Below are 21684 nucleotides of genomic sequence, written 5' to 3' on the forward strand. Positions count from 1 at the left end.
GATTTAATTTTAGGGTCATTCAGCTTCTGTGACTTTAGTGACTCTCAAATGTATGTGATTACTTAGACTTTTACTTTAGATTGATAAATCCAAACACTCAGTTTCCTTTCGGATACCTCAATATCAGCCTGCTAAAATTTGCATTTATCCTCATTCCAAACCCCCTCCTATGCTAGTGTCTTTAGCTCAATCAGATGGTGCCACCGTGAAGTCAACTTTACAGTCCAGAACCTGAAGGTCTTTCTTTCCTCTTCCATCTTGCTCCTATGCTCTCCCTTCCAAATACCCAATTAATCATGAATTTCCAGGCAATTTACATCTTAAATATATTTCTCATCTTTATCTATGTCATCACCTATCATATATCCACTCTTGTCTACTCTGCAATTCATTGTCCCCACCATGGCCAATGTGGTTTTGAGTTTCTTTTTTTTTTAATTTTTAATAAAATTCTATCATGTTATTCTCTGTTTAAAATCCTTCACTGGGTTTATTGGCTTTTAGGATGAATGACTTCCTCAGTGTGGCCTAAAAAGGCCCGACAGGATTGGTCCCTGCTGTCTCCCTCACCAGCCTCTTTTGATCTCAGACTCTCCCTTGATCCCCTGCCTCTAGGCACACTGGTCTTATTTTATTGCTTGAATGTACCATACTTCTCTGGAACCTTGGCAGTTGTGTTACTTTTGTAATGAATGCCCAGAAGTTCCTTAAATGGATTTGACCTTGGGAAATTTCCTTTCCCTTGGAAAATGCACCTCCTTAGTGCATGTCAGCACCTTAAACACCTTGCTCATGGAATCTCTTGTACAGCACCAGATTGGAGTGGTGACCAGTTCTGTTGCTGAGAAACTATATAGTCATTCTGCCTGTAGCATAGTCTGTTGCTTTGGGGTGTTTCCCATCAAATTCCTTAATGTTTGTCATTCATTCTGTTGCTATTGCTGTAGATACAAAAAGTATGAAACAAAAGGCTCCATACTATCAAGTGTGTTGGGTGATAGGAAGCTGTTCTTCTTTTCTCTCAACTTCTAGTTTTACACACAGAATTGACTTAGTGTTGTCCAGCATATTTCCAGGAAGCCTTTTCTGGGAATTGCCAGTAATAATGTTCTGTTTTGTATGCTTATTTTTGTTTTCATGTAGTATGCCTCATGGGATGACCCCAACAAAATTATAATGTGTGTAAAGGAAATATATTGTTGGTGGTGGTGGTGGTGGTGTTATAATATTATATTTAAAAACATAAGATGACACCTGTAAGGTATCCTTATAGAGTTATTATCTAGTAGGCACCAGACTAGGAACCAAGTAGCCCAAGAGCTAGGTCTAATACTTTTCTACTCAAATCATTTAAACCCATCATTTTTTCTTTCCTATTTTCCTTGAATGTCCTTAAAATCATTAAGCTATAGGGTCACATGCCAATAGAGGAAATACTATCAACTCAGAGCAAACACAGAAACACCTGTTAGCTCTTACACTGGTCTCTTTATATCTCACCCTTTGACACTGCTTCATTGTCACGTTGCTTTCAGAGCACATGGAAACATCATCCTCATTAGAACAAAGTGTTGGGAAGTGTGCATTTGTGTTTGTGCTAGGAGGTTAAGCTCAGAGCAGATGGATTCCAGATTGTTCCAGGATAGATTATCCAGTAACAACGCTTTCCAAATTGGTTCCTCTTGTTTCTCTGCCAACCTTTTGGAATCAGATTGAAAAGTCGTAGCAACCCTTACTCCTATCACTGTCAGAATTCCTGTTTGTGGAATAAATTTCCTACATGCTTAAAAAATATAATTTAATATCAGTGGCTTAGTCGGTTGAGCATCTGACTTCGGCTCAGGTCATGATCTCACAGTCCATGGGTTCCAGCTCTGCATCAGCCTCTGTGCTGACAGCTCAGAGCCTGGAGCCTGCTTTGGATTCTGTGTTTCCCCCTCTCTCTTGGCCCCTCCCCTGCTCATGCTCTGTCTGTCTCTCAAATATAAATGAACATTAAACAAATTTAAAAAATGTGTATAATTTAATATGATTATTCAAATAAAATGATGACTCTCGAATTGTCAGGAGGACAAACTATACTGAATATGAATTACTGACATTAAAGATCTCTTTCAAAGGTGATCTAATCACTGTGTGGCCTTTGATCTTGGGTACACCTTTCAAAACAGGTGAGTGTCATTCTCCAAAGATCTGTAAGGAAGGAGATTGTATAACATCCATTAGCATCCAGCTTTTCTGAAAATAAAGAAAGGGACACCTAGTAACCTAGTCTTTTCAGTTGCACCTAAAAATAGTAAGCAGTTACTTCTGACAGCATTGACAGCTGTGCTGGCCATTTGTCTAAGATATGCATTTTAACATTTACCTTGAGGATAATACCTCAGCCCTGCATTCCTTCACAGAACCTGAAGTTGTGTCTCCCCCTTTTCCCCCTTTAAATATGTTGGGGGGCAGGGAGGAGTTGAAAAAGGAAAATTGACAAACATTTTCCCTGTCAACGATGAAAACAAGACCAGAAAGACAGTCCCATGGTGAATAAAAATCTTGTATATAACGCATGTTATATCTGAAAAGTCTCAAATTTCAACAGCATGATGACATAAGTGTTTCTATAATGTATCCCCAGTTGATGGTATCAGGGGAACCTAAGACATCTAAGAAAATGGCAACATACAAACGAACATTGGGGCATGTCATCTATAGTGGCAAATCAGAGAATACTATTTGTGGGCAAAAAGCTCTCCCTAGCTTTTTTCTCTCCATGTCTAACTCAGCACTGAATTAAAAAGAAAGAAAGGGAAATAATTTTTTTTCCCCCTTTCAGCAGAAAATGTCATGGAAATGTCAGAGTTCTTTCTGTATGATCACATCTCTCTTAAAAGTCGATAGCTGCAAATCACTGAAACACTAACTGTATTTGGAAATATTAATTCTGAGTAAGAGCATCACTTCCAAGAGAGGTGAGCTGGCTATGAAGCTTTGGAAAGGTGCTTCCAAATAAAGAGTTACCTGGAACCACTGAAATTCCATGACAGATGGTTAGGTTCTGATAGATTTATGTCCTCACTGACAGATTTATGTAACTCTCTTTCCGTCCTGCCCTCAGATCACATCCTTTGAGAGCTCCATTCATTCCTGTTTCTCTGCCATTTACACATACTTGTAATTCTCTTTTGAAGATTCAAAGTGGTGGGAATTCCCCCTTTGAAACTGACATTCACACGGAATACATGGGAAGAATGGGCCATCTTGAGAAGCTGTTAAGTCTGCTCTCTGGCTTTAGGCAGACAGGTCTCATGTCATGCAAATCAGTATCTACTCACACTTTAAAGATCCCTGTGTCTGTTTTTTGACCTTTTTGTATAACACAGGATCTTATTATGTGAAGTTTGCTATCAGAAAGTCTCTCTTCCGCTAATGATCCCGAACTGCAATATGTGCCAATATACTCCATATATAACAAGATGGTGAATTGGGCTTTTAATTGATTGTCAAGGAAATTTGAGGACAGTCATGGGTGAGTTCCCCTAGATTATTAAGATCCAGTGAGAAGCCCTTAAACCTTAGTGAAAGATAGCAAAAGTGGTCAGGGCGGGCATGGGAGTGGGCTGGGAGAAGCTTAGAACTGCACACATTCTTTTTTCTTAATTACACTCACACACACACACACACACACACGCACACATGTAAAATTTAGATTTATAGAAAAGTTGCAAAGATACAACAGAGGATTCCCATATACCCCTCACCCTGATTCCCTCATTGTTAACATCTTGCATTACCTGATACATTTGTCAAAACTAAGTGACATTGGTGTATTATTAATAACGAAATTGTAGACTTTATTTGGATTTCACCAGCTTTTTCTTTCTATTTGGAGATCAAACTGGAGCACCACATTTCATTTCATTGTCAGATCTTCCAGTCTCTAATGATCTATGACAGTTTCTCATTCTTTCCTTGTTTTTCATGACCATACAGGAATACAGGCCAGGTATAAGGTCTCAGTGTGATTAGACTGGACTGTCATATTCTCATACCTGTAAATTAATCATAGTTTTTTTATCTAAATGATATTGTCTTATAATTGAAAATTACTGGAAAGACACAGGTGGCAGAGGTGTCACCAAAAGATTGACAGAGGTGTGACAGAGTATGTTAGAAGGTAGTGTTATGAAGAAAATAAAGCCTTTTCCTGCAGATACCTTCATTGGGTTCAGCCCACTGGATAAGTTAATTCTATTTGTTTTAGAGAGAGGAAAAAAATGATAGTCATCTCAAACATTAGAACTGGATACTGTGGGACATTCAAAAAGAGCCCATTCCTTGAGGAGTTTATAATCTAGTAGGGGATATAAAACACATACCATCTAATTCAAAGTACAAGCAGATAAATGTTGAGGCAGTTGAGAAAGAACTGTTATTTGCCCTTAAAAGAGAGGCAAGAATTTGAAAAGTTGAAGATGATGAGAAAGTATTTTTGGTGGAAATTGGCCTGGGGTAGGGTGTGGAATGTTATTTGAAGCATGGGAGTTTTGGCTTATTTTTGGAGGTAGGAAGGGTGTTGCAGAGTTAGAAACAGAAAGATGATTTGTAAGAGAGTCCAGAAAAATAAATTGATAAGATGTTGAAATAAGGGTTCTAAATACCAGTCTGGGCTCGTGGCCTTTTCCATAGATAGTGGGTTGGCCTTAAGGGTCTTAGTTTAGATGGATATCATGGTCAGAGCTTGTCTTGGGAGGCAGGTATGGTGGGAGTGTAGAGTATGACTTGGGGAAACATAAGGAGTTGGAGGCGAGACATTAAAAAAAATGAAGTTGAGGGAGCCCATTCTTAATAGTCCTCATTTTCTCATTATTGAGGAGATAACATCTGTAGAAGGTGGGAATGGGGGGTTACTGAATCCGTGTTTAGAATAATCACTGTGAGGAACAGGACAGGGGCTTAGTTAATCTGAGTTTAAATATAAAGACTAGTATACATTGAGAGTCCATTTGAAATAAAGATACATGACATTTAAGAAACCCAATCAGAGTAGTTTTTGACTGTCAACCATCTTTTGAGTTTATGGTTCCCAAGGTGAACCTTGGCTTGCTTCTTCCTGTTTACCTAGAAGACCCCTTTCTATAGTTCCTTTTCCCCTAACTCAGGTTCAGAGAAGGCCAGGGAGTGGGGTGCTTGTTTGCTTTTTTATTGCCTTGTCTTTGCTTTCCAAAGTTGCATCAAAACAAAACAAAACAAAACAAAACAAAACAAAGCATATCTCTACTACTAAGAAATGTGAGTAATTTTTTTCTAAAAAAATAATAAGAAAAGAATAAACATAAGTAGTGTTATAGTTTGTCAGTGAACCATGAAGGGAAGCTTATTTTGCTTACTATGTGAGGCGGTCTCCAATCTAGGATTTAATGGACTTGGTTTTGAAAAGCGGACTGCCAGATCAGGCAACTTCTCATTCATTTGATCTGTTGCTATATAGCCTAAGGCCAGGCTCAAAGGTATGACAAAAGACCTAATATGAGAAATCTAATTTTATGACAGTAAATCCATTCAGGGTATTGGGCAAAGAATTACAGGGAAATAATCGCAGTAACTATGTTAAGTATAAAATTGTGTAAATAATTTACATTAGAGATCCCTTAGTCATTAGAGTAGGAGGCTTGCGATTACTACAAATGTGTAAGCTAATATCATTATTGATCTGATTCCTATTAGAAATAAAATGCCTCATCACTGTTACCATTCTTTAGAGCAGAAAGAGTTGTTCACAGAATCATAAAAAAATGCAATAGACGAAACTTTACATACCACTGTGTCCAACCTCCTGATAAATTAATGAAACTTATTTTATTTTATTTTATTTTATTTTATTTTATTTTATTTTTTTGAATCATGATCACAGCCTTCATGATTATACATTAGATGATGCAGAATAAACTACTTGTTATGTATAACCTCTTCCCTGGTTGAAGACTCAATAGCAACATCTTTGTATATAGCTAAGAAAAATGCACCTCTTTAACTTCAACCCATTGGTCCCAAGCAATCTTTTGGATATATACCAATAAATGTAATCATCATCCCAAAGCTCCTCATCAAATTTTATAAAAATGCTTTTATTCATTTACTGGGCCATCTTTGCAAAGTACACAATACCATTTACTTCAACCATTTCTCAAACAATATAGCTTTGCTTGTTCTCACTATCCTTGTCATCTTCCTTAGAACAATCTTTAATCTCTCGGGTGCCATGTAAGAATTTAATGCTCAGAATTTAATTCCCCAGCTATGTTCTAATATCTTTTATTCTCTAGGTTGTGTTTTGTTAATACCAGCTATTGTTTTAGCTTCTTCAAAGAAGCCCCTTAGACTTTTAATGCATTTGGTCAACAAATTCCCTAGATAGCTTTCACTTCAACTACTTGTCAAGATAGGATTCTCTTGGTTATATTTATCCAATTGATTTTTTCTTCCTTACTCTAAAAATAAGTCTTTACATTTATCTCTGCTACATTTCATCTTTTTTATCCATTGTTTTAATCTATTGAGGGAGATTCTTGACAATTTTGTTCGTATAAGTATGTTTGGCAATTTTGTTTGGGACGGATAGCTAAACAAAACAGTCCGTCCTAGGGGCGCCTGGGTGGCGCAGTCGGTTAAGCGTCCGACTTCAGCCAGGTCACGACCTCGCGGTCCGTGAGTTCGAGCCCCGCATCAGGCTCTGGGCTGATGGCTCGGAGCCTGGAGCCTGTTTCCGTTTCTGTGTCTCCCTCTCTCTCTGCCCCTCCCCCGTTCATGTTCTGTCTCTCTCTATCCCAAAAATAAATAAAAACGTTGAAAAAAAAAATTAATTAAAAAAAAAAAAAACAGTCCGTCCTAGATGTGCTACAGGTATAGGTGCTTGAGATCCCAGATGGTTGTTTTGTTTTGTTTTGTTTTTTGGCCATCTACAAATTTGACTGTGTTCTTCATAAAAATATTTGCATTTAAACACAAACAAGGAGAGAGCTCCCCTTCACTTCACTAGACAATTGCTTCTGGATTTTTATTTAAAAAATATTTTAGTTTATCTATTTAGCTAGCTAGCTACTTAACAGTGGTAACATTTGGAGTTCACAATGCTTGAAACACTTCACTTGAGTATGAGTGATTCCATTAGCCAATATTTTCTGGATGCAGTAACTCATCTTATTACAAATCCAACTAACTTTACTTTCACTTCACCAATATTAGGCTATAAAATGAGACATTGTCAAAAACCTTTCAAAAATAAAAAATCAAGATTTTTTATATATATTTTTTATATAAATTCTTGTCCTTGCTAAGAATAAGGCATTTTGTGTCATGAAAGCCAGCAATGGCACATGGATTAATTTTCTCCACACAAAATCTAAGACTCCTGTCACAACACTTTCTGATAACTTTTTTCTTTGAAAAGGCAACTGCCCCCAAGTGGGAACCAGCATAGACCCCAGTCATAAATTAATGCCAAGGACTGCATTATTAATACTCCCACCTACTATGTGAGAAGAAAAGATACCAGAAACTAGGATGCTTGGATTAAATGGCTACTTCTCACCACAATTGTAGGTATAACTAGAAAGGCCAAAGAGTCCTCCCTACTCTCAACCCCTTAACATATATGAAGAAACTATGATCCCCATTGATTTTTGGATTTGCCAGTCAGTTAAATGGCTAAGGCAGGTCTGGAACCGTCTCCCAGCTCCTGGTCTAATGCTTTTCTGGAAAAGCCTTGGATTTGGAAACTGAATTTATTCTTGCCTCTTGTCTAATTTTGGACAAATTCTGTACTTCTCACTTACTTTCCATGCCTATGAAATGTAGGGATTAGATAATTATGAACAAAGCTTACAAGTCCAGCTTCCTATTACTGGGGGAGGGGAGAAGAAAGCTACAGTAACTGGAGTTTGACTTGTTGAAACTCTCCATGGTGCTTCACAGGATAGCTTATAATTACAAGCTCTAGACATTGGCTCAATAACTACTGAATGATAGTCATAGACAATGTCTTGACTATGTTCAAATTAACCCGTCTTCAAGGGGTTCTGTGATACAATTCCTACTTAGCTAACACTCTCCATAAGGCCTATTTAAGGTTATATATAGATAATAGCCGGCATAATTCTGTGAAGAAAATTCCCTTTTTAAAATTTTTGTTCCCGGGTTGTTTTGACCTTCATTTAAATTTTATTTTTAGGGTTTTGTTTATTTATTTTAACCTTTTGAATTTCTCTTCAGGGTAAACCTGAGCTAATTTAAGGTCATATTACATTTTTTGGCCCCTCTTTGCAGTATTTTCCCTCTGTCTTAAGTAGATAATTTGAGAAAAAAATAGATAGCTATGTTATTTGACCTTAATATGTACAAATAGAATGAGCCATCATTTTCTGTGCTGTGGAAAGCATTACATAGGAAATGACATAGTCAAAAATGTATGCAAGCATGGGATTTGCCTCGGCCTCTGCATTTACAGTAAAACCTTGGATTTTGAGTAACTTGTTCTGCGAGTGTTCCACAATACAAGCAAACATTTCTAATAAATTTTAACTTGATAAATGAGCGATGTCTTGTAATACAAGTAGTATGTGACTCCAAAGGTCACATGATCACAACTGAGCCATTGGTTCTTCTCTCTCTCTTTCTTGCCGTGGGATTGTGGGTGATCATCTCCCATGCTCGGATGTTTGGTCTCAGGCCCTGGTGTTTAGCAGAAATCAGTGATTTTTCAGATGCAAGGTGCCCACAACTGGCACTAGTGTGTTTTTGGTCACTTTCAAAGCATCTATGGACAGTCCTTTGTTTTTCCATACAAGAGTCAGCTTAGGAATGCTTTGCTTCATTCTAGGTCATTGGGTAGTTCCTTTTTAATGTTGCAAGAAAAGAAAAAGATTTCATTGAACCAATCGATAGCAGTGGTAGTGATTCCGTTAGTGATAGTGAGTCATTCTACACAATAACCCTCCTCTCTCTTGACTCCCTCACACCAGCCACTTAGGTTTTCAAAGGTAAGCGCAGTTTCATTTGTTTATTTTTCTTTATATTTTGTATTTTATTATTTTGTATCATATTACAGTATTGTAATCATTTTCATATGAATATTTTTGGGTTGTGGAATGAATCATCTGAGTTTCCATCATTTCTTATGGAGAAATTCTCCTTTATACACAAGTGCTTTGGGTTATAGGCATGTTTCCAGAATGAATTATGTTCACAAACAGAGATTTTACTGTGTGCTGAAGGCCAATTATTTATTTTAAATTTCAAAGCAGAATTTTCCAAAAAAAGGTGATGCTCCCCAGAACTTTTGGTTCTCTCTCCTGTTTTTTCCATCCAGTACTGATCAGAAGAAGGCTGGGTGAAGTGGTGGGGAAACAATCGCTCTGGATGGAGACTACCTTGCCATGCTTCGGGATAGTTCTTCTGTGAATGGAATTTATAAAGCATGGCTTGTGGCTGCTAAGAGCTACTTCCACATTTACGGTGTGGATGTTCACTATGGCTTTTTTTGTTTAACTTTGGTTAATATGTTTAGATCCTGCTTGGCTCCAAATGCTGACAATCCAGCAAACTGAATTAATCGATTTTCCTCTAACACAATTGTCCTGTAGAAATGGATGTAGAAATGTGAGATGCTTAGTCACATGGCTAAAACAGCTGCACTGGCGAGGAACTTGAGTTTGAAGAGGGGATTAGACCTGTTTCTGAAGGCTGCCGAAGGAGGAAGTCTACAGCAGAGTTGGGGTCTCTGGAGGGCTCATTATATGAAAATTAAGTGAGAAGGTCCTGTCTTTCTCCCCTCCCTTCCTTCACTTACCCAGAATACCTTATTCCTTCCTACCCAAAGCTTCCTACCTCACTCTGATGCACTTTCTGTACTTCAGGATTTGGCCACAGGCAGAGCAGTTGAGTAATTGCAAAGCAGAGTGCATTTTAGCATGAAGGCAATCGTACTGACCATCTGATCAGCTTGGAGGGAGTAAGGACACTTGCCATTGTGCACACACTTCTGTTTATTATGTCTCTAGGTACTATGTGGCAATTGATTCCCATCTGGACACAATTCAGAGTGTGAACTTGGATGTTTACAGATCTCTCTGCTTTTGACCAGGGTTGTCTTGGAGCTGATAATTATGATACCTGAGGCTTTCTCACACCTTTCTTTTGAAGAGGTACTCATGCTTCATGTCATGTAGCCAGAATTACTTGCATTGCCATAAAGGTGAAAAATAGCTCATCCAGAACAGTACTCAATTCTAAGCTTGCTGGGTTTTGACTGAGAGTTGAATGTACTTTATACAGTATAATGGGTTTACTCTCTACATTCTGCTATTCTTGGTTAATAATAAAAATCCATTTGTATCTTATGAACACACAGAAGAGAAAGATTAAAAGTAGATTAGCAGCAAAAAGAAAGAGGTCAGAAGCTAAACACATATGGAATGTAAAATTTGTCTTCAAATACAGATAAGCTGTAATCCAGGATTCAGAATAACATTTTACTTTTTACCACCTTTTTTTTTGAGTTACTCTTTTTTTTTTTTTTCCTTCCTTTACTAAAATCCAAAAATTCTCCACAGGAATGTACGAAATCCTGATAACATTATTCTATTTAAACACATGTACTCGGCAGCTGAAAAAGAGATTTTCTAGAATAGTAACTGATTCTAAAACTTGAGTATCAAGATCATCTGGAGGGCCTGTTAAAATAGATTTCTCAGCCCCACTCTTACAATTTTTCAGTGGGACTTGGTGGGGGTGGCCCTGAGAACTTAATTTTCTAACAAGATCACAGGTGATTCTTATGCTACTGATCCAGGGTCCAACTATAAGAGCAAGTATTCTCTATGAATATCATCTCTATTAATAGATTCATATGCCTTGTGGGTCATTTGGAGGATTAGAAGCCTTCTCTTTCCATCATCACCCCTTATTATCACACTTCCTCCAGTAGCACACCTCTGATTAGATAACAAAAGGTGATCATAACAGGAATATTTGTTCATGATTACTCTCATTTTCATGTATCCAGCATCCTTAGTGACAGATCCATGTTTTAAATTCACAAGACATGTAAAGAAAATAAATTCATGAATAAAATATAGGGGCCCTAATTTACTGTAAGATGTCCTACCAGTTGTTTCCCCTTCTCTCATCTTTTAACCCAGGGATCTTCAAACTACACCCTGAAAGCTGGCCATTTTTTTTTTAATAAAGTTTTATTGGTACACACCCACACTTGCATTTATTTCTCATGCCTATGGCTACAATACGATGGCAGAGCCACGTAGTTGCACCTAAAAAAGAAGATGAAAACTTTGTAGGGTTTGGAGTTAAGGGATGAGGAGGAAATACTAGAATATTTTCATCACACTTTTTCTTAGGTACCGATCGTGGGAACTCCAGGTAAGAGGGAATCATCAGCAGAACTTGTCTTTCCCTTTAAAATCACATCATTCTTTCGTCATAATAAAAAGAGCATTAGGAAGTGAATAATGAAAGCAGATGCATTCTCTTCAAAACTGCACAGCTGGGAGAGGCTGGAGTTTGGCATTTGCATTATCAGGAGATCTTCCTTCCTAATTGTTTTGTTTCTGAATGGTGGGGGGAGAGAGGCACAGGATTATAATTGTCCATTTATTGCTTTCTTTGTTTTATTCTTCCAACAAGCAACAGACAACCATGTTTTCTTATGTGGTTTAATCTCATTACACAGTTTCTCTGTGACTAAAGCCTTAAGCTAACAGTTCATAACGGGATTACATAGATTGGCTTATTTTCCACAATTTTCTAAACAAGGTTATTCAAGGATGCTTCCTTGGGTTGTATTCTTTCCCTTTATGTTCTGTTTTCTTTTTCAATATTCAGGTCTTCCCTTTCAATTCTTACTTCACAGTTCTTCTTCCCTTTGCCTCTAACCTTCAGTGTAGAAAAAGGTGTGCTTGCTCACTCTCATTCTCTCTCTCTCTCCCTCTCTCTCTAAGGCAGGATTGCTTTAAAGCTTATCATAATGTCAGCAAGGATTTGAGCATTAATCAACAATGCACATGTGTATATTGAATACACAGAGAAAGAGGTTTATGACAAGAAAGCCAAACAAGCCTTCTTTTAAATCTGCTGCTTTCCTCAGAAATAGTAGGTTATACGATAGGATTGGCATCATCTCCCCACACAGGCAATGCATTCAACTTCAAGGGCAAATAATGATTTCTTATGTAATGAAAGGAATTTAACATATCCTCAGACAGTAAATCACACAGATGAGGTCCCTCAATAAAGCATTTTTTTTCAAAGGCAAGCTATTAACCAAGTGCATCCCATAAATTGAAACAAAAGTAAATTAATCACAGGCTTGCATCCTGTAATTAAAATTCCATATATAAATTAATTCAAATAAAAATATCCAAATATAAATTAATCCTTCTCTTCCATTTTTGCACTTACCTTTGATGAAAGTATGAGTAAAACAGTGTCTCTTTTTGTTACTTAGTTTAGTGTAGGATGGGCAGACTCATTACCTTTCAGTCGTGATACTGAAAAATGTCTAGTGCTTCAGTTTTATAATAAAGGCTGTAGAAATTTAGTTATGGAGAAAAAAAATCTTACTATTGGCTGGGAGTTTGTTTTTCTCACTGAAACTAAAGTGGGGTTTTGTCATTTTTATTTGAGGTCCTTTTTTTTGTTGTTGTTGGAACACTCTTATGAGTAGATTGAGGATCAGAAGCTAGAAGCTTCAAGGCATTCTAATCACATTTACTGGTTTCATGACCATAAGACATGTTTACAGTGCCTGAGAATGAAAGAATATGAGAGCTAGAAGCAACATTAATATTATTAATGGTGTTATAGGACAGGACCTTGGAAAACTGACTTCAATTTGTCTATCTATATCTATATATATAGATAGATCTATATCTATCTATCTATATCTATATATCTACAGATATCGATATATCAATATCTAGATATCTATCTATATCTAATACCTATATCTAGATATTAGATATCTATAGATATATAGATATAGATAGATAGATTCAATGATGACTATGTCAGGAGGCACAGAAGTATAGATGGCCTTTACATCTCATCAAGTAGACAAGAAAACCACAACTAGGCGAACAAAGCGATCCATGCAAAGTGACAGTTGGTACATGTGGAGAGTACTATGTGAGCTCAGAAAAGGGAGAGCTATGAGCTGTAGCAATTTTTTTGAGTGATATAAAATTAATAAATCTCCTAAATGATTTAGATCATGGGAGAGAAGCAGATATATTCATTTATTAATTTAAGAACCGTGGAGTATCCTCCATGTGCTCTTCCCAAATTCCCTGCCTTTCTTTCTGTTACAAATATGTGCCCTGCTACTGAGCAGTTTACAAGGTCAGTTTACAGCTTGGAAGCGACGGTCCTAACCCTCTTACCTTTTCCATTGACTTCACCCTGTTAATTTCCACTCTCCCTTTCCTAGTTCACTAATTTCTGTCTCTCTACTGCATGTCTATACTCACATGCTTTGGTATCTCCCATCTTAAACTGAAAAAAGAGAACAAGCAAACAGCCTCTTGATTCTACACCCCACCACAGACATGGCCAGGATCTATCCTCCAGTTCACAGCAAAGCCTCTTGATGGAGTAGTCTTCAAGCAGCCTGCATTTCCTCATTTCCCATACCTGCTCAGCCCCACCCTTCATATGTTTCAGCCTGGTTCTTCTTAGGGTTGTCAGGGACCTTGGCGCATTGAATCACTGTCTATTCTCCCCATCCTGCCTCGTAGACCAGCATCTTTTAATACAGGTGATCACATTCTTGCCAAACTTACTTTGAAGGTACCCTCCTGTCTCTCATTTCATCGGCAGTTCCTGCTCTGTCTTCTCTCTAGGTTTCTTTCCTTACACCTGATTTCTCATATTTGCTGCCAAGAGAGCTTGGTCTGGACCCTCTTTTCTCCATATATACAGCTTCCCTTGTGTGATCTTAATTGGCATCAAGGTATTGAACAACACTTAGAAGCCAGTGACAGCCAGCATGTTTCTCTCCAGTGCTGCCTGTTTCCTCACAGTCCCGAAATTACCCAACTGAACCATGACCTCTCCACATGCCTAATAAATATCCCTGGCTCTGTCCACAATGCAACTTTTGTTTTCTCACCACAATCTGTTCTTCCTATGGGTTTCACACAGTTGTAAAACCAAAAACATAACTTTCTTCTTAACCTCTGTGTTCCCCACATCCAGTTCACAAGCAGATCCTCCCAATTCTACCACCAAAACCTATCTCTAGTCTCTCCACCTCCCCCCTTGCTGGCACCTACCTCCCTGGTCCAAGCTATTTAGTCTTCCTACTGGAATACTGGAATAGCCTCATCAATTGCTTTTCTTTTTGGACCCCATCTTGGCCACGCCCAATTTTTTCTCCATACAACAACCAGAACAAGCTTTATAAGATTTAAATCAGATTATTTCCCTCTTAAAACCTTTTAGTTCCTGTCTACTACATCTGCAAGGTGAACTCTGCACCAGGGCCTTATAGAGCCTGGTGCCTCCCTTGCTCCTCTAGACAAGTATGAGCCATTTCTTTCTCAGTGCAGGGCGTACCATACCCCTCACACTGACTTGTTTCTTATTCCTCTAATGCACCAGGTTTTTGTTTTTTGTTTTTTGTTTGTTTGTTTGTTTTATACATTTCAGGGTCCTTGTGTTGAGATACCTTTTCTTTTCTTTTTTTTTTTAAGTTTATTTATTTATTTTGAGAGAGAGAAAGAAAGCTATGTGCATGCACTAGCAGAGGAGGGCAGAGAGAGAGGGAGAGAGAATCCCAGCAGGCTCCCCCATGGGATCACGACTTGAGCCGAAATCCTGAGTCAGATGCTCAACTGACTAAGCCACCCAGGAGCCCCTGGGAGAGCTTTTCTTATGCTTTCCTGTCTTTGAGTTCCTGTTTTAAAACTTGCCTCCTCAGAGAGGTTTTCTCTGTCAACATATGTGATCTGAAGTAGAGCCTCACTTATTCTTGGTCGCACCATCTCTGTGTGCATCACAGCGATTTCGCCATTTGCAATTATTTTGTGGTTTTATTTGACTGTTGGCTACCCCCTTCCTCCAGAAATGAGGTTCGCAAGGGTAAGGATGGGGTCTGTCTTGGTCACTGCTGTATTCCCAGCACCCAGAACAGCGCCTGGAATGAGGCAGCTGTTTAATTCTGGGGATGGATAAGATGCCTTTGCAGTACTAGGGACATGGGCATAGGTGAGACTGAGACAGCAAAACTGCTGATAGTCAGACAAAGAATTTACTACTTCTCCTTGGGCCTCAGATTTCTTACATGTGAAATGAGCATAGTAGGATTATAACGTGTGTGTATGAAAAGAGAACATAACCACGATTATTTTGTTGTATAAAGTCAGTCCTGTTTACTTGAGCTTCCCCAGTTTGGTCCTACAGAGAACAATCTCCTTCTCTCTGCGGACATCAAAACCCATTCCACAGGCTGCTTCTTGAGGGGCAGAGAAGAAAAGCAATGCTAATTTCCAAGTGAACAGAAGGCAGTTTTCACACATGTTTATATTTTTCTGGCCTTTGAGCCTGAGTTTGGAAGTGCATCTGATCACTGGTTAAGTGCTACCACTCTACATAATTCACTTACTCTCTGGTGTCACTTTGACCAGGGACACTCAAGTGTCCTGTATCAGTCATTCCCTGCTTTTCTCTGTGTCCCAGCATCCTCCCTGGTGTCTCGTACATACCTAGTTCCCTCAGACCCTCTTTTTCTTTCAGGAAACTGGCATTCTGTGTAATATGATGGCTGTGCCTTGTGAGATATTTGATGTGTGTATATAACGTTCTGAGGAAAAAGCATTTGCCTGTAACCTTTCCACTTCTCATAATCTATTTCCATGTTTAAGAGTGTATCAACTGTGGAAGGGGATCACATCTTTCCTTTGCTGTGAATTCTTCTTAAATTAGAGCATTTCAGTTAGGGTGACTTTGGAGACTGTTTTATTTTATTTTTTCTTTCCCAATAACAAAATCATCAGAAATATTTGCTCTGTGCTTATTAAAAATTTAACATACTTGTAAACTTTTTTATGATGAAATTCCAAACACAATTATGATCATTATTAGGGTAATATTATGCAAACCAGTTCAAGAGGACACCATCTAATGCCTTGTGCACTGTAAGCAAAGTGTTATTTTAAATATGTCATTGCCTTACCAGCCATATTTTGATATATAGTGTTTGTTTTTCAATAAACTAGGCAGCTGTGCCTGTTATAAGCTTGCCTTTATCTGTGTGCAACCACTTCATGTAGTCATTTACCACCACAGACTGTTGGTAATGTGGGCTTGTAGGTCAATTACAGTGGGTGAATGTGCCTTTCCTCCAAGTGATAACCGCTCCCACCCCATCCCCCAGTTCACCAAAATAAAGCTTCAGAGTCCTGCAAGAACAGAGGTCCACCTGGAAGAAGTTGGCCTGGCAGATTTACAGGTAGCAGGAGGAGGAGAGAGACAACCATGTTACAAGCGGAACCTAATCTTGCATTGGTAGAGCTGGTCTCAGCGATAGCCTCTTTGCCTCACATTCAGTGTCACTTCATTGCACGGTGCCCCTGACACTGTGGGTGTAGTTGATCGTACCTAAAGTGGGCTTCTGTGAGAACTGGATGACGGGTGTCTGTTGTGTGTTAGCGCCAACGTGCAGGCAGTGTCTGATCACCCAAACACAGGTTTCCTTCCATTTTCTGAAGCCATTCTTTTTCAGTTGTTTCACTGAACAAATATATTTAAATTGGTGCCACCAGACTGATATTACTGTGAGAAAAAGGAGATAAGGAGGAAATGTGTCTGCTCAGTTTCAAATAATTCTGTCTCTTCAAGATCTGGAAGGAATTTGAAGTAACGGGACTTTGCAAGAGTCTCACAGTAGAGCAACACGTAATCTACCAATTTGTCCATTGGGATATTATGTTCAGTATTTTCTCCTAGCCTTGCCCTTCCTATTCATTGTAGAGTTCTTGATTAAAAATGGAAGAGGCAATTCTCAAATCTTTTGGCTTTGCCAAGTGGGTTTCTGACATTGCCCTTGATCTTCTTGCTTTTTTTTATTTTTTATTTTTAGCTAAGAAAATAGAAACGTGAACATTACCCCAAACTTGGTCCATTGGAACACTATACCCAGATTCTTGGCATGGGAGATTCACAAATAATGTGAGGCATGATCACATATGAAATATTTCAAATTTAACAACTAAGAGAGGATATGTGAATGAAACCTATGCAGGAATAAAAACAACATACTTACCCCAAATACACTCTTAGAAACCTAATCAGTTATAATTGAATGGAGACATGTAGTGAGTGTTTAGACAGTTTTAGGTGTTCATTCTTCAAGAGGCTTCTATACTGACTAAGATAGGGAAAGGTTGTGAATTCTGGGAATCAGATTCTTTAGAACTTGACAGATTTCTCAGAATGTGAGGTATTAGGAATCAAAATCTCATTCTTTCCACTTCAGTTCTGGACTGTACTTATGCAGTCTTAATTAACTGATTTTATTTTAGTGAGCCTCAACTTCTTCATTTGTAAATAGATATAACAATAGTGTTGGTGTGAAGTTTAATTAAGATAATGTTTATGAAATCATGAAGCAATAGTGCCTGGCACATAGGAAGGCACACGGTGGGCGCCATACTGTCAGAAGCTGAATGAAATCAAGGCACTGCTGCTTAGCTGAAACAAAATAAAGCTGATGTTTATTGGTTTCTGGGAAATCTCTGAGGACAGTTGCTGTTTTCCCTTCTTGGGAAAGAAGAGCAGCGAGAAGCTGAGACTTGGCACAGACGATAATAGGATTGCAGGAAGTGACATTCAGGCATTATCCTCTGTGTCACGTGAGCTAACTACCATGTGCATAGTACATGACATGCACATGAGCTGAGCACCTGTGACTTTAAAAGGCCATTTACTTACTGTTCCATGTGACCTTTGAGCAGTGCCTTCTTACCAATGCCAGTGTTCTAGAAACACTTACCTGGAGGAAGTAACTGAGATCTAGAAACTTATGCAGATTTGGGTGCTGTGCCCTTGTGCTGTTTCTAGCTGCTCATTTTTAATTGATCCCCCTTAGTATTGCACCCTAGAGAAAAGGCCCCTCACACCAAGACCTCCTTTCTCCTAATAACTGCCAGGTATCTTGGCCATTTGGAGGCCTGTTTTTCTATGCAAATTTGGCTTGAAGGGAGGGGATTGGAGTGGAATGGGGTGGGGAGAGAGTGCACTATACTTGTTCTAATGGAATGGCTTAAAAATGAATGCATTTGGTGTATCGTTTTCTGTCACTTGTTGTTGCTAATATGCAGCTGTTATTTATATGTTTATGTTAAATGTTTCTTATGCCAACATGATAGCCACAGGCTTGACTTTGTATTCTTTAAGGAATACAAAGCATAGGGGGAGAATGTAAAAGGAAGGAAGGAAGGAAGGAAGGAAGGAAGGAAGGAAGGAAGGAAGAAAGAAAGAAAGAAAGAAAGAAAGAAAGAAAGAAAGAAAGAAAGAAAGAAAGAAAATTGGTTATTTGAACAAGAGGTCTCCAAAATGGATAGTGTCCAGAGAAAGGCATCACCTTGTACAGCTAGGGGCTCTTTCTGGGTTTCTGCTTAATGGATTGTTCTTTTCATTTTCAGCCTTACTCACCAAAGAAATCTTAGGAAAAAATTTTATACTCATTTTATTATGAGGCTATCCCTTTTTTCCTGTTCTCACAATTTGGTGTCTGGCTGATTTCCTCAGAATGGGAAGACTTCCCAGGGTTTTGATATGTCAGGCTTGTCTGTGCTGTGCTGTGCTGTGGCTTCCAGTTTCACGCTGGGTTTAACTAATTTTGTCACCATTGGTCTGAAAATGAGGTATGTTGGGTGACTTGTTTTTCAACTCAATGCAAATTAGTTTATGCTTTAAAATTTGCTGATCTCCTCACCTCAATTGGAAAAATGTCTGACTATATTGATTAACCAAACGAAGGACTCAGCCAGGTCAAGTGCATTTTAGATGCTTCTTAGATTGTCCTCAATCTCTCTTCTTGGAAAGTGGGGTGTTGTGGCAACAGCATTAAGATAGAGGAAACAGCCCTATGGGGTCTTCTCTCCCTCTGGGCAGTCATTTACTCCAGTGTGAGGCCTTTGCATGTACAGTTTCTCCCAGAAGGATGTTCCATGCCAGTTTCTTCAGGTAACTCCCATTCACCTTTCCAATGCAGACATCAGCATCATTCCTTCGGAAAAGTCCTTCTCTACTTCCTAGTCTATGCTGCTCATCTTTATCACACCTTGTCATAGAGCTGTTTCTCTCTGAGAACAATTCAGTTTTTGAGTATACATTCATCAGGATGATACTTTCTTCTTTGTTACTGCTTTAACTACACTGTAAATCCAAGAAAATAGGAACTACATCAGTTTTTGTTCATTTATTGCTGTATCCCCAGTAGTTAACACAATGCTTGGCCCATAGTATGCAATCAACAAACATGTTGAATGAGTGAAACTAAAGTTCTGTAAGTGCACAGCCTACTAGATTTTTTATTGAAAATTGACTTGCATGGGGCAGAATAAGGAACCAGGGTATAAAGCTGGACCCTTACAGGATCAGTGTTAATCCAGTGGCTGAGAGTGAAATTTCTCTGCTTTGCTATTCAGAGAGCACCTCTGTATCCACTGCTTCAAAGTTGAAATTCCTGTTCTACTCAGGTAGCTTTCAACAAATTTAAAATAAACTAAAATTGAACTCATTAGTCATTTCATTATTGGCTGTTCCTTCCTTCTGTTACCCTTGATAATGGATTCATCCTGCCTTCTCAGGACTTAAATTTCTGTACTCTGATTGTGAGCATGCCTATGGTTTCACGTTCCGGTTTGTTCTTCTCTTCTGCTAATGATCTTTATAACTGTGTTCTGCTTATTTTTATAGATTGCCCAATCTTCTTTACTAGGTTGTTTATATTTCTAAAAGCATCTGATTGATTGCACTTCTCCTTGCATTCCTGCTAAACTTAATGGTCTCTGTTGCCCTTTTCATTTCTAAATTTTAACTGAGATGAATTTCAATTTCACTTTCAGGAACCATTCCTGATCTCTGGAGCTTTCTTTATTTCTGACCAGGACCTTCCTCAGGGACAGTTTAAATGTTTCAAATAATTGGAAATTAGTAATCTTTCTGCCAGTAAAAATTAATTAAGTAACTAATTTTAAAAAAAGCATTTATGGACTTTAAGACTTAAAGTTTTGGGGCGCCTGGGTGGCGCAGTCGGTTAAGCGTCCGACTTCAGCCAGGTCACGATCTCGCGGTCCGTGAGTTCGAGCCCCGCGTCGGGCTCTGGGCTGATGGCTCGGAGCCTGGAGCCTGTTTCTGATTCTGTGTCTCCCTCTCTCTCTGCCCCTCCCCCGTTCATGCTCTGTCTCTCTCTGTCCCCCCAAAAATAAATAAACATTGAAAAAAAATTTAGAAAAAAAAAGACTTAAAGTTTTATTTTGTTCCAAATTTGTGTGTCTTTCAGTCTGTCTGTTTATCTGTCCAAGTACATATTTGGGAACCTACCCCATTTGGGGCTCATCAGTAGCATCCATTCTTTCTGTTTATTCTCAATCTGGAGCTTCTCTCTTTTCAGCCATTGAAGGCATAACCAGCACCCGTGGTCAAGAAGGTGAGATGTGGCAGTAGGAGGTAAGCGGCACATAAGATGCCCAAGGTTTTCTTTTCTTTTCCTCCTTCAGAAAAGCCAGTGTTGCTGGTGGAAGAACTCGAGCTGGGCATAAGGAATTGTCCTCTTGGTTCTGCCACTCATTAGCTTGTGTCCTTGGCCAAGTCTTTTCCCCTCTATGCACCTTAATTTGTCCATCTGCAAAATTGATGGGACTAAATTAAATTCCTCCAAAGACCCACAACAGTTAAAGGTCTAAGAAAACTAGCAAACTTTGACATTTTCCAATGAATCTTGGTTCACTTGCAATAATATTCAATGGTTTCACTGTCAAAGTGAAAACATTCTAGTTTCCCAAGAAGATAAAGTCTGTCTTTAGAAAGTTGCCCCCCGCCCCATCTCCTTTCCACATGGCTCCAGGGAATGGAATCGTTCTCACTCTCCTCTTCTCACAGGGATGAAAATTCCACATGTGTTGGAAAGTGAAATCACAAAACAATAAAGCATTAGGTGATATCAACCTGGGAATAGTATGGAGGGAAGATGGTGCTTAAATGCTAGTATAGCTCCTCACATTCAAAGAAACTATGCAAGGATTAGACTGAGGCAGAGAGAGTACACAGAGCACTCCTGGCTATGGCAGCTCGATGGAGCTGTGACCCTTTGCCAGGCACGACATCCATGGAGATGGAACTGTGGTGTAAGGGGGATTCCTTTGTTTGGAGGAGTCACTCCTCCCGGCATTAAACATCTCATTAAGTGTCTTCCTTAATTTTAGTGATGTCCAGAAGCTTTCAGAGATAATCTGAGCAGTCAGTGAACTGATGTGTCTGCCAGGGCATGAATAGCATAGATTGTTCCGTGTTTGCCCTGGGTCTATCAGCAGCAATAAATTTTAATCGGTTAGGCACTCTTCGAGCATGCTACTGTTTGCCAAACACTATTTTTGGCAGGCATCTGTAACAAAG

General features: G+C 38.8%; 1 protein-coding gene across 1 annotated transcript in view; it reads left to right on the plus strand.

Moving 5' to 3' along the window:
• DCC (DCC netrin 1 receptor) overlaps positions 1-21684 on the plus strand; it is a 1137854-nt gene that overhangs the window by 272587 nt on the left and 843583 nt on the right. The gene's annotated exons all lie outside the window — the stretch shown is intronic.

This window comes from Prionailurus viverrinus, chromosome D3 (assembly GCF_022837055.1).
Source record: "Prionailurus viverrinus isolate Anna chromosome D3, UM_Priviv_1.0, whole genome shotgun sequence".
Taxonomy (NCBI): Eukaryota; Metazoa; Chordata; class Mammalia; order Carnivora; family Felidae; genus Prionailurus; species Prionailurus viverrinus.